General features: G+C 48.8%; 1 long non-coding RNA gene across 5 annotated transcripts in view; it reads right to left on the bottom strand.

The window, feature by feature from the left end:
* Positions 1-1,692: 1,692 nt before the first annotated feature.
* The window catches only part of LOC101681142, a 35,124-nt gene continuing 23,259 nt past the window's right edge, over positions 1,693-13,557 (bottom strand). For 3 of the 5 annotated variants that reach the window (XR_006601765.1, XR_006601766.1, XR_006601762.1), the window contains 2 exons: positions 8,370-8,478; positions 1,693-5,832 (listed from right to left, as the gene is read on the bottom strand). This is a non-coding gene — a long non-coding RNA (uncharacterized LOC101681142). The remainder of the gene's footprint in view (positions 5,833-8,369; positions 8,479-13,557) is intronic. The other 2 variants (XR_006601767.1, XR_006601764.1) reach the window with 2 other exon arrangements.

The following is a 13,557-nucleotide window of genomic DNA, read 5'->3' as shown; positions in this document are numbered from 1 at the left end:
ATCCCAGCGCTTGGTAACCCCTATCCTAACTTCTGTCTTAACTTTATCTTTTTTTTTTTTTTTTTTAATTTTCTTGTGGTGAAGCCTATAACACCCAGCTTACCATCTTAACATTCGTAGGTACACAGTTCAAGTAGGTTGCCACTGTAGGACAGCCAGCTCCACCATCCACGCCCACAGCTTTTTCACTCTTCCAAACTGAAACTCTATACCCATTAAACGCCAAGTCCCCATTCTTCCAGCCCTCCGGCCCCTGGCAACCACCATCGCTACTTTGTGTCTACGAATGTGAAACTCATTTTCCTATCAGCAGAGTCACACGATGTTTGTCTTTGGGGGACAGGCTCATTCCACTTAGCATTGTTTCCCGAAGCTTCCTCCGTGTTGTAGCACGTGTCAGAACTCCTCCGTTCTCTGAAGCTGGGTAATATTCCATCGTACGTCGTATGACACTGGTTTATCCATCCACCCATCGGTGGATACGGAATGCTTCTAGATTTTGGCTGTTGTGAATGACACGGCTTTGAACGTGGGTGGCAGTTCTCCCTGCCTCTGAGCTGCTTGTGGTCTGATGTGGGGGGGGGCGATACGTATATTCATCAGCGTGAGCCCTTCGTCTCCTCATCTGTGAAATGGGGATAATGCTCCCTGGTGCGGGAATTAAATGAGATGATACATGACTCGGGGCAGGGCCGTCCCACTGTCCACACCTGAGAGCTGTTAGCCTGCTGCTCCTGAGGCTGCTGTCCGGGGAAAGTGTCTAGAGAAGAGGGGACTGGAACTAGGTGGCCGGCAGGCGCTCTCCCACACTGGCCCATCAGACGACTCTCACGAACATCCTGGCGGGTAGTAGGCCCAAAGATCTCAAGTTTCCAGATGAAGAAGCAGACTCAGTGAGACTAGGAATAGTACCGGTAGATCTGGACTTTGGTTCCTCAAGCCTTCCTACCTGAATCTAGTAAAGGCTCAGGGGAAGGCAGGCGTAGCCTTATCAAAGCTCCGTAATGTCTACAGAGCAGGCCTGGGAGAAGGGAACAACGCACTTGTCTCGAGTCGTCTTAGCGTGGTGGGGGAGGCGCCAGGGAGCAGAAGGGAGGAGAGCTGTTGGCAGACACTGAGGGCAGGGCCCGAGCAAAAGCCCAGACAAGGAAGATGTCGTGCCTACAGATAGGGGAGGAGACCGGTCTCGGGAGAGCCCAAGGTGTGGTGCATGGGAGGGTGGGGTCAGGTCACTAAGGGCAGGCGCGGTGACCCAGCCCAGTCCGGTTCCAGGGCTGGAGGGCTTGGGTGAACTGCCCACAGTGCTGTTTCAGATTAGTCAGACTGATAGGCTAGGGATGCCTGCTTCCCAACAGATCGCTACCTTCAAATCACAATGTTTAACAAAATGATGAGTGTTTTACCAAGAGCATGGGCTGAGTGCAAAAGGATGGATAGTTCTAAAAGGCCCTTTCCCTAACCCGGAGTCCCTACACACTCCAATCTTACCGCCCAAAGGCAGCCACCGGCCAAGACTGCTTCAAGTATTTAACTTTGTATTTCTTCTTTTTTTTTTTTTTTAATTTTTAAAAATTTATTTATTTGACAGAGTAAGAGAGAGATCACAAGTAGGCAGAGAGGCAGAGAGAGAGGGGGAAGCAGGCTCCCTGCTGAGCAGAGAGCCCGATGTGGGGCTCAATCCCAGGACCCTGAGATCATGACCTGAGCTGAAGGCAGAGACTTAACCCACTGAGCCACCCGGGCACCCCTTAACTTTGTATTTCTAAATCATGGGTTTAAACATCTCTTTCTTCGTTTTCTGTCTGACATGGGTCCTACTGACCTGCTACAATGGAGGAAGAGCATTGAATACCTTTCCCCACAAAGCCACCCTCCTCCCCCAGCTTCCCCGTCTAGTTCCAGCATATTATCTGGTTAGAATGTAGTGTTTATAGTCAGGTGACCATGTGAATGACAGCTGAACCATATCACATTAAGTCTTTATACAACTTTTTGCTTTTTGCTGAAATTAGGGTCTCAGTTTTTAAACCAATTGGCTTCATTCTCTAAGTACACTTACCTGTCTCCTCTCCATGAGAATGGAAGTCTCCCCTCAGAAGCTACAAGCACAATCGATCCAGTGGTCCATCTTCCTTCCAGAGTCGTCAGTGCTCCTAGTCTAACCTGCATACCTGTCTTCTGCTGGGTGAAGAGCTGAGCTGTGGCCACTTGCGCTTTAATGGGGTCCCTGGTGTCATCCATGCAGGTGAACAGGGTCAGATACATTTTGGCCCACCTGTCATTCGTCTGTAGATTTTATTCAGAAAATACTGCGGAGTCCTTTCTAGATCGCAAAGGAAGTCAAGTGCCAGAGGTCAGCAAGACAAAATGAATTAGATGTGGTCCCTCCTTTCCAAAGGGTCGAACCCTGAGATAGACAAAAATTAGTGCTGGGCCAAAGGAGGGCTCTGAGAGTCATGGGGCGGGCAAGGACAGCAGGTGCAGGAGGAGAAGCCCTTATGCAGCCTTTGGAAGGACCTGTGTGGAAGCCTGCCTGGAGGAGGTGAGGCTGAATCAGTCTCAGCTTGTTGGAAGGAGTTTTCTAAGTGTTCTGGGAAGACCATTTCAGGTGGAGAGCATCAGAGCACAGTCACGGGAGCATGAGAAAGCATGACTCGCTCCGAGAATTTCAAATAAGTAATCAGCCATGATCATGTGGGAGGAGTCTAGTCAAGGAGAGGCAGGGTCTCACGTAGCAGGCTATGGGACCAGCGGAACACAGGGAGCCACAGAAGGATCTATAAGAGGAAAGACATGATCAGGTTTGCATTTTTAAAGAGTCAGGATGGTAGGGCACGTGTGTGGCCCAGTTGGCTAGGCATCTGACTCCTGATTTTAGCTCAGGTCATGATCTCAGGGTCCTGAAATCAAGTCTTGTGTCAGTTTTGCACTAAGTGCGGAGGCTGCTTAAGATTCTCTCTCTCTCTAAGAATAAATAAACAAATAAAATAAGATAAGATATAAGGCAAGATGGCCTCAGGTCAGACAGATTAGAGAAAAAGACAGGTAAGTGAGGAGGACTTTGAGGCCTGGCAAAGGAGAAGGAGCGTTTGAAATAAGACGGGCACTGGGGGTGAGGCATGGGGCTCATGAAACCCTACAGACACCACACAGCCCAGTCTTGGGGTCACAGGCAGTGTGAGAAAGCTGACAGATAATTCCCAGGTGTCTGTCTCCTAGGAAACAGGAAGCTACTCTGGACTGGGAAGAAGGGGCATTGGCCTCTTGGGATGTTTGCGGGGCCAGAGGTGCTGGGACGATGGGTACCCAGGGACTGAGGGAGCAGGGCCTGGGCCTGGAGCTTTTAGAAATTAGAAGGCAGAGGTAAGCTCGAGAGGCCATGGGGTCAGAAGGGCTGGTACAGTCCAGCCGGTGAAAGCATGAGCTCTGGACTTGGGCAGCCCTTGATTTAAAGGCCACTTCAGCCACCTGCTCACTGAAACTCTATTTCCCCATCTGCAAAATGGGGACCAAATTTCTCCCTACTTCATGGGGCAGTGATGGGGGTTCAACAAGACCTTCGCTGTAAAGTGCTTGGCATGGGGCCTGGAATATAAGAAATGCTTCATTTACTGACTTCCTATTGTTTGTCTGGGGGAGCAAGGGCAGCTGCAAAGAGCAGGTGATACGCCAGTCGACCTCAGAAGAGAGGGAGGCAGACCCAGCTCCCTGGGCAGGCAGCTAGTGCAGTCACACCTAGCCCCATGCTCAGAAGAGCTCAGAACTTGGTTTTAGGCTCTGCATTGCCATCTTGAAGTTCTTAAAATTTTTGAACAAGAGGCCCCACATTTTCATTTTGCCTGGGATCCCACAAATCACGCAGTGGTGCTATGAGTCGGAGACCACCAGGCAGAGAAGAGGGGGTACTTTCGAAGGAAAGGGCACCCTGAGTATACACAGGCATGCTGCCCTGGACACTCAGCTTGGTCCAGAAACAGTCAGCGCCAGGCTCGGGGCATCTAGCCGGAGAGCTGTGTTGGGAGAAAGCAGTAGGAGTTCGGGGGGATCAGCAGAGAGAGGCCTTGATGCGACGTGAAGGGACTGGATGTTATGTTCCGTGGGAGCCTTCCCACCTCGGTGAACCTGGAAGGGCAGAGGTGAGAGCTAGCTCAGGGAGAGCCGGGGCACAGCCATGGTCCACGGTGTCGATGCTGCCGTGACCTGCGCTTTCCAGATGAGGGAACAGCCCCCAAGAGGTGCAGGGCAGGGCTGCAATGGGACTTACATAGGCTTTTTAGGCACCTGTGGCTTCATGGGCCCCTGTCCCCATATATAAATATCGACATAAATACACATATACATGTATACATACACACACGTGTGTGTGTGTGTGTGTGCGTGTGTATGTGCACAATTACACTTTGCAATGGCATGGGTATAAAGGCAAATGTATTAATACTACATACTAAAGCATTTTCTTTGACCAGAAATATGGGGCATCTGGGGTTTTCTGCCTACTTAGTTCAGCAGGGGCTGCACCTGGGACTACCAGGTTTCTCCAGAAGGGACACATGGTTTTTTTTTCTCCTCAAGGGGGAATGCTGGCCAATCTCTAGCACCCTTTCAGCTGAGACCTGCTGTGCCTCCAAGGACTCTCCATCTGCATGTCCACGAAGGGGGCTGATGGTTATTGGGGTCCAGAGCTGGCTGGTGAGGCTGAGTGACAGGTGAAGGAGAGTCCTGGCCTTGAAGCAAACGTCCTGGGCCTTGGGCAAAAATCAAAGGTCTCCACGTCTGCAGATGTCTGTGACTTGACACCTCGTGCCACGTACACTGTCAACCCTGGGGATCAAGCTGCCTGCCTACCGCACCCAGACAGAGGTGGAGAGGCTGAGTCAGTGGCAGCTGCTGAGGATGCTGTCTGGAAAGGAAAACATCACCATCTGTTTGTCTGTCTGCCTGGGGTTGTAAAGAAGCCTGCCTGGAGATGGGGGAAGTGCACAGGCCTTTCTTGTTCTGTCAGTTGCTCACATAGCCCAGGAGAGTAACAGAAGCTCGAAGGGGTATCCCCCACTCCACCACCTTCCTCAGGCTTTCTTCACGGCCTCCTCACTGGCCTTTTTGCCTTTCGTCACATACCCAGGTGGTGACAGGATGCCTAGAGTGGGACCTTCAGTCCAGTCCTCCCACTGCCCACCTTTGACCACTCCATGTACCTGGGTGGGCGGGCAGGAGATGGCATAGGAAGTGCTGATTTAGAAAGAAAAGAAGTCCAGCCTGGTTATCCCTTGAGACCTCAATCTTCTCTTCATCTTCAAATCACATTTCTCCAGGCTCCAGGCCCCTTCCTGCTAGGTATTTATGATGGATGGATGGATGGATGGATGGATGGGCGGTTGGATGGTTGGATGGATGCTCAGCCTTTCCCAGTCTTAGAAACCACTCCTACTGTCCTCCAATTTCAGTGGTCAGGAGCACAACCCCAGAAACCAACTACCTCTAAAACAGGAGGAGGTTGAAACTTGTAGATTTAGAGAACAGTGATTGGAAAAGTTCTACCTGATTGCTTCTATTTTCCCAACAAAGGCCAGGGTTTTGGTGGGAAGATAAAGGATACAGTTTAGAATCACTAGTGTATAGCAGTTCAATTGGGGATTTGCAGACACATCACAAAGTAATGACATGGGCCATATGGTTTCTGGTGGTCAGAGTAATAGCTAATATTCCCAGAGCAATAATCACAGGGCAGGCCCTGGGCCTGGTGCCCTCTGCTCACACGAACTCCTTTCATCTTCACACCCACCTGGAGTGCAGTTGCCTCAGTAAGGATGAGACATGTCATGCTGCAGGAATCTAAAACAAAAACAAAAACCATTTTAAGTGGTTGACAAACAGAAAAGTTGATTTCTTGCTCATACTATCTGTCCAGTGTGGCTGGAGAAGAGTCATGGCAAGGATAAGAAGCCAGGAAAGTCTGAAAGGCTAGGAATAAAAGGAGAGAGGAAGGTCTAGAGCCTGATATTCAGGAGGAGATCCAAGAACCAGGATGAGGAGAGCTCTGGAGTGATGAGAGGGAGGAAAGTGTTGGAGAATGGGACCCTGCAATTTGAAATTTCAGGGGTGGAGCAGCAGCCAATCCAGATAAGAGCCAGGTGTGACTCTGAATGGGGATGGCTGGAGTGGAGTGAGGATGAGGGTCCCTAGGACTGAGGTCAAAGGCTCTGGCAGATGGAGCCAGCTTCCATTCCTGGGGAAGAATGGGGATCTATGGGAGGATTCCTCGGCTGTCCACTTTACCAGGAGATGAGGTTTAGAAGCTATTTTCAAATAGTCAAACATGGAAACATGAAGTATAAGACCTCTAAGAAAGATGTGTGTGGAAACCCAACTTCCTCTGCACTGGAAAGCTGGAGAAGCACCCGATGGAGAAGAGCCACCAAAAAGACATAGATGAACACAACCAGATGCAAACAACCTAGGACCAGGGGTCTGATAAAATTTCCAATAGTCCTAAAATAGTTCACCATTCATGAGAGCTTATTACATGCTAGACACTGTTCTAAACATTGTAGATCTACAGCTGCTTCGCTTCTCTTGGGACACACTACAGAGTAGGACCATTTTTATTCCCACCATACAGATGAGGAAAAGAAGCATCTAGCACAGCAGTTGGCCAAGGTAACATGCCAGTGTGTGTTGGAAGTGGGATTTGAATTCAGGTAGATGGGCTTTAGAGCCCATTCTCTTACATGCTAACCAGCGGTTCTCCAACATGGATGAGCACATTAGAACCCCTTGGGGGGCTTCTTAAAGCAAGTTGTTGGGCCCCCTCCCCTAGAGGCTTGGGGTGGCCTGAGAATTTGCATTTCTGAGAAGTCCCCAGGAGATCCTCAGGCCACAGGCCCCTAGACCACACTTCATCCTACCTTACAAATACACATACACAGCAACTACTCAGCGCATAGCAGGTACAACGTCTCCTCCCAAACGTGGCTAACAATTGCCTGGTAGGTTGTGTGTGCGTGTGTGTCACAGAGGGCAAAGGATTAAGGTTAAGTAGAACTCGGGGACAAAGAAGAAATTGATCTTGCTTCTTGACCCTGAGGTTGGGGGATATAGAAAAATGGGCCATCTCCACAGAGAGAGCAAGGGATATAGGTTCCACTTAAGGTCTGGAGATAGGTACACAAAGCATCCAGGCTTTCAGTAAAGGGTATCTGGTGCAAATGGGGTCTAGAGGGCAGTGTGGGAGGAGGAGCAGAGAAGGCAGCAGAGATGGGCCAGAGTGGGCGAGAGCGAGGTGTTGTCGATGGCAGGCTGGTAAAGAAGAAGCAGTTATCTGAAGATGGCCATGCAGGGGAGAAGTGCAGACAGTTCATCACTGAAGGACTTCCTGAAGTTGACCATCTCCCTTCCCCTTCTGGAAATTTCCAGGGTCTAGTGATGACAAATAACACAGGAGCTGAAACCTGAGTCGAGTCGAGCTTCCTCTTAGGGAAAGGACTGAGCCAAAATAAGGCATCAGCTTTTACAAAGCCAGCCTTTAAATCTTAAATTCAGAGGTCACTGAAATCACCAACTCTGCCCCTTGAAGAAAACCTTCTGCCCTTCTCATTCACTGCCTTTAGGGAAGTATGTGGCGCCCCGATGGTTCCTCAGCAGCTGTCTCTCCTGCAGTTTGGGGTCCAGCTTAATTAAGAGCTCCACTGGCCGATTAGTCCCAGTCACCTCTGTAATTGGGCACCAGCTGTGTTTTCTCTTGACAAGTACTCCTTTATGGAGTTTCTAATGTAAATGCATTACATGAAAAAACATAACAGGTCCAGGGTTATATGATCATAAAACCAAGAACACTTGTTTTCTATAAAAATAAAGAGTGCATCTCTCTCTGTATTCCAGAAAATGATTTTTTGGAAAGCTGGGAGGGATGGTATCGAACAGCAAATTCTTCATTTGTTTATGTTCTGGATATGAACGCTGATGGTGGTTTTCAATGAAGTTTTGCATAATCGCAGGTGTTGGTGCATAAAGACTCGGGAAGTTTCCTGGTAGAAATGTGAGACTTGAGAAACTGAACCATGAATGGCTCCATTTATGAACAGCCACCAATGACTGACAGAATGACTATTAATAGCTAATATTAACTGAGCCCCTTCGTAGGGGCTCAACTCGAGGCCAAGCACTTGGAAGGGACTTTCTTATTTAAAGCTGGCAATAACTTTATGAAGTGGGTACAAATCTTCTCCCCATTTTTATAGATCAGGAAACTGAGGCATGTTCAGGGTCACTCAGCTCACCACTAAGTGGCCAAAATGGAACAGAAACTCAGATCTGTCTCCAGCCAAAATTCCTTTCTGCCTCTCAACAACTAAACAATGCAATTAACTAACCTGCTCTGTTTCCAACAATTAGAGTATCAATGATGACCCTTAACATCTGTACGGAGTTTCACAGTGGCTAAGTTCTTCTATGCTGGTTTTCTCTTGCTGTGTGATAGACCTGTGAGAGAAACAGAGCAGTTGCAGTCATCCCATTATCACACATCTGCAACCTAGGTGCTAATGGACTAGCCTACTCACCCAGTCACAGGTCAGCAGCAAAGAACAGAGTCAGACCTTTCTAATCCATGCTCTGAATCCAGTGCTCATTCTACTACTCTCCTACCCCATGTGTTGCTTCCACCTGAGGAAGCAAGATAGATGTATTTTTCCAGCCATTTGTTCATTCATTTGTAGCCCCTCATTTATTTACACAGTCATCTTGTATTTTTATTTTCTCTATCCTGATTACTTATGTTTATTTAGTTGCGGTCTCTCTCGCCTCCTTGGAATGTAAGCTCCATGAAGGCAAGCCCTTGTCCTTATTAATGGTTCTATATGATAGGATGATTTACAGCCCCCACCCAAATAATGGCCAGAACTTAAGTATTTATCTTTCAATTCATTCAAATAAATTTCAGTTTATCCACTCAGAAAATATTCACTAAGCATCTACTATGTGCCAGGTGCACAGGTGGGTCCTAGGGATCCTACACAGAGCAAGACAGTCATGATTTCCCACTTCCCTGGAGCTTACAGTCTAACTGGCGTGGACGGGGTCTTACATAGTAGTAAATAAATAATTGTTGATTGGAATTGGGGGGCTGAAGAGGGTTGAGAAGAAAAGGGACAGCCACTGAGTTCTTGTCCTGGAGCTGTCCACAAGCTAGTGGGGCAGATCACACATCCAATGAGAAGTCTCCATCTCATGGCAATGGTGGTGGTCTGCAAACTCGAAGGCAGTACGTTCTGCCTTGAAGTGCCAGGGCTGGGCAGGGGTGAAGGCAGGGGAGGCTGCCTGAGGAGGCAGCACCTGAGTAGTTTCAAAGACAGATAGGAGTTATCGAGGAAAGGGGTGGGGAAGATTCCAGGCCTGTGCAAGGACAGGTGGCAGGGGGCCAGCTGGCACAGTGCAAGGGGTGACTGAGCCTCGATTGTAGGGTGGGGAGAGAAAGAAGAAAAGAGGTGAAGGAGACAAGTGTGGAGCAGGTCCAAAAGTATCATGTTGTGATGGTGAGTTTTCTGTGTCAGCTTGGCTAGGCTATTGTTCTCAGTTATTTAATCAAACACCCTAAAGATGTTTTGTAGATATGGTTAACAACCATGGTCAGTTGACTTTAAGATTATCTTCACTAATCTGGGTAGGTCACATCTAATCCATTGATGTCCCTTAAGAGCAAAACTGAGGATTCCCTGAGGAGGAAGAAAGTCTGCCTGGGAATTACAGTGTCTGCTTCTGGCCATGAGTTTCCATAATGTGGGCAAAACCCCACAGTCATAGGAACCAAGTCCTTGAAATAAATCTCTTGATAGATAGATAGATGGATGATAGGGATAGACTCCTAACCTCAGACTGGTTCTCTTTCTCTGGTAGACCCCTGACTGACTGACACTCAGCCGCTAAATAGACCTCATCCTTAAGGTCATGAGAAGAAGCCACAGGAGTCTTTAAGCAGAGGAGTAGCATAACCAGACTCGTGTTTGTAAAAACCATGGCTCTGGCTGCAGTCTAGGGTAGATCAGAAGGGGCAAGACTGAAGGTTGGTAAACCAAGTCAACCAGAAGCAGTTGCCTGAACCATGGCAGCAAGAATGGCCTGGAAAGAGGGAGACCAAGGCAAGGATATGATGACAGTAGAATGGAGAAGACTCAGGGTCCAATTGCAAGTGTAGGGTAAGGAGGAAGGGAGCTACAATGAGTCCCTGGTCATTGGACATCTTGGCAGATGAATTGTAAATGCAAGGAGAGCAGGGCCTCTGTTCTGTCCCCTGCTTCGCATGGAGGACAGGACTGGGCAGCCAGAAGATGCCACTGCACAATCACTGAATGAATGCAGTTCTCTGAGGTGGGCAGGACGAGGAGCGTCAAGGGCAGGTCGGGGCATGTTGAGCTTGGTGGTGCTGTCAGACAGCCAGGAGGAGAGGTCCAAAGGGAGCTGGAGAGACGGTCTGGCTGCAGGAGAGCACTCCAAGATAGACTGAGTCCTGAGTGTGGGCGTGGCACCTGAAGCCAGGGGCCAGTGCTTCTGAGAGCGAGCCAAGTGAGGGGAAGGGAGGTCAGGAAACGAATCCTGGAGAAATCACACCTTTCAAGGACTGCAGCAGAGAAAGGACCCCTGAGAGGAGAATAAGAAGTGGGGGGTATGGATGGGGGGGACTGAGAGAGAGAGAAAGAGAGAGAGAGAGAAGGCAAACCAAGAGAACACAGTGGCAAGGGTTAAGCGGGAAGGGAGTGTTCCCACTACTGCTGGGAGGTTATTTACAGTTACAATAATGACCTTGACCGGCACAGTTGTGATGGGGGTTAGGTGGGGGCCAGAGACTGGACTGCAGATGCTTGAGGAAGACAGGAGAGATGAGGTAGGAGAGGCAGGGTCTCCACTGGCCTCTCCCAACCCTCATTCCAATAGACCACCAGAAATGACCAGCCCATATTCAAGGGAGGTGAAACTGAGGCACGGGAGTAAAGCTAGTTCAAAGCAATCCCACAGCCCTAGGGGGCTGTGTCCCAAGACAACAGCTGTTTTGACCACACACTACCTTTTATGGCTTGGCGGGACACAGACTTTGCAAAGAATGGTTGCGCAGGGTGGGGCCCAGGCCCTGTCCAGGCTGATCGCTGAGACGTGCAGGGCAAGAGCCTCTAGGGCGTGTGAGAACATTTTCTCAAGGGGAACCACCTTCCCTTGAAACAGCTTGTTCTGCTGAGTTGACAGGAGGGAGGAATGGGGACTCCTCAGTCCTGGGCCGGGTGCCAGACATGGCGCCAAGGCGGAAGACTCAGAGAGGCCGGGTCTGGCTGCCGCCTCCCAGGGCTCGGCGTGGGCCATACCATCTCCGCTCCTTCTCTGGGGCCTGGGGGAAGGCCGCGTGTGCTGGATTTGTGGGTTTTTAACTAACGTATAAAGAGCACTTACTATGGGCCAGACTCTCTAGTCATCATTTTACATACTTGGACTTATTTAATCCCCACAGTGTTCTTGGAGGAATGCATGCTGACTGTTCTTGCTTAAGGATGAAAAAACGAAGGCCCAGAGAGGTGAGGCTCCTTGCCTCAAGCTTCTCAGCTTGCTCTATGGGTGGAAGAGCAGGGATGCTGAACTCTAGAATCTGAGCAGATGACTAGCTAGCCCTGGGGGGTGGGTTCGCATCACCAGGCAAGGGCGGGGATGAAGCTAAAGGTCAGCCTTCCTCTCCAGGTCTGGGATCTTCGGTAATTGGATGATGGCTCTGAGACTCTATTTCCTCTTCTGTAAAATGGGGCCAGTGTGGCCCACATCATAGGGCTATAAATGAGGACAAAAGGAAATGTTTATAAAGTGTTTTGCAGACAGCGTCCAGCCCAGGGAAGGTGCTCTCTATAATTGTTAGTTCTCTTTGCCTTTTTTGTTCTTTTGCAGAAGCTTGGTCTTGAATCTGTAGGTCAGAAAATCAGGGCAAGAGCCCAGGACTCTGAATCAGACTGACCAGGAATCAGATGCTGCTTCCAATATTCATTATTTGATTTTAAACAAATCACTTTTCCTTGCCAGGGCCTCAGTTTCCCCAGCTGTGAAGCATGGGAAGATCAGTTTAGTCCAGAATAGCCCTCAAGTCCCCACAAGCCCCCCTTCACCCTTACACAGATATCCCCAGCTGATCATGAACTTGGTTTCTACTGAGCCCCTTTCAGTATGAATTCCTATAGTTTGATTACAATTCAAAAATATGTAAGATATATAATATATAAGATTTATAAGATAATAATAGCCACCTCCAGGGATTTCTATGAGGTTTAAAAGAAATAATATTTCTCTTCCTCCCTCCCTCCTTTTCTTTCTTTCTATCACCAAGCAATGGGTGAGCGGGAGAGGGAGAGGGAGAAAGAGAATCTTAAGCAGGATCCACACTCAGCATGGAGCCTGAAATGGAGGTCGCTTTCACAACTCTGAGATCATGACATGAGCTAAAAATCAAGAGTCATATGTCTAACCAACTGAGGCACCCAGGCACCCCTAAAAGAACTATTATTTCAGGGCGCCTGGGTGGCTCAGAGGGTTAAGCCTCTGCCTTCAGCTCAGGTCATGATCTCGGGGTCCTGGGATCAAGACCTACATTGGGCTCTCTGCTCAGCGGGGAGCCTACTTCCCCCCTCTCTCTGCCTTCCTCTCTTCCTACTTGTGATCTCCCTCTCTGTCAAATAAATAAATAAAATCTTTTAAAAAAGAAGAAGAAGAAGAAGAACTATTACTTCTAAAGCATGCAATCTTGAAAACTAAACACAATACACTGTAGTTCACATTAACTGTTCTGTATCCGCTTAGCAACTCCATGAAGTTGGTAACTATTTTCTCCATTTTACATGGAAGGGAATCAAGCCTCAGAGACTTCCAGATCTCAGAGAGGCTACGTCACTTGCCCAAGATCGCCCAGCTAACCAGGGGTAGAACGGATATTCAAATCCAGAACCACTGTCTCCATCAGGCAAACGTGATGCTGCGGATCACATGTTTCCCTAAACCTACAACTGGACGAGGAGCCGAGCAACCGAGAGCCATGTTCCTCCTTGGCATCTTACGCAACAAACCATATGGACCCTCGAGCTCTTACATAACAGCCTCAATGCTAACGAGGGGAAGTTTAACAACAACACAAAAAACAGATCGCATTCACAACAGACCACCATATGTTCTCCCGTTCCCTGACAGCAGCCGCACCAACTCCTCCTCGGGCGCCCACAGAAATTTTCTCGACCAAAACAGTTTTATTCCCAAGTGACTCAAACGATTGATGCCTTTATAAAAAGAAAGGGGGAGGGGGCCGTGGTGGAAGTCTATGCTTCTTCAAAATAAGTAAGTCTTGCTAACTCCTCGGGAAAGCCCAGAAAACTTCAGCCTCCGCTCTTTGGCCTTGGGAGATGTGGGCTTCTCTAGGGACAGTGTGGCCTCTGTGACCTGGCAGCTCCCTCCCACGGAGTGAGGGTAGATGCACTGATTTCTGGTTTCTAAGGCTCTAAGCTAAATAGCACATGTGTTTTGGGTCATCCTTTCACTTGGTCTTGA

Source organism: Mustela putorius, unplaced genomic scaffold, assembly GCF_011764305.1.
Source record: "Mustela putorius furo isolate JIRA1106 unplaced genomic scaffold, ASM1176430v1.1 tig00003853_pilon_pilon_pilon, whole genome shotgun sequence".
In the NCBI taxonomy this organism is placed as follows: Eukaryota; Metazoa; Chordata; class Mammalia; order Carnivora; family Mustelidae; genus Mustela; species Mustela putorius.
Note: the sequence above shows the minus strand (reverse complement) of the source record. Positions and strands in the feature narration are given on the sequence as shown.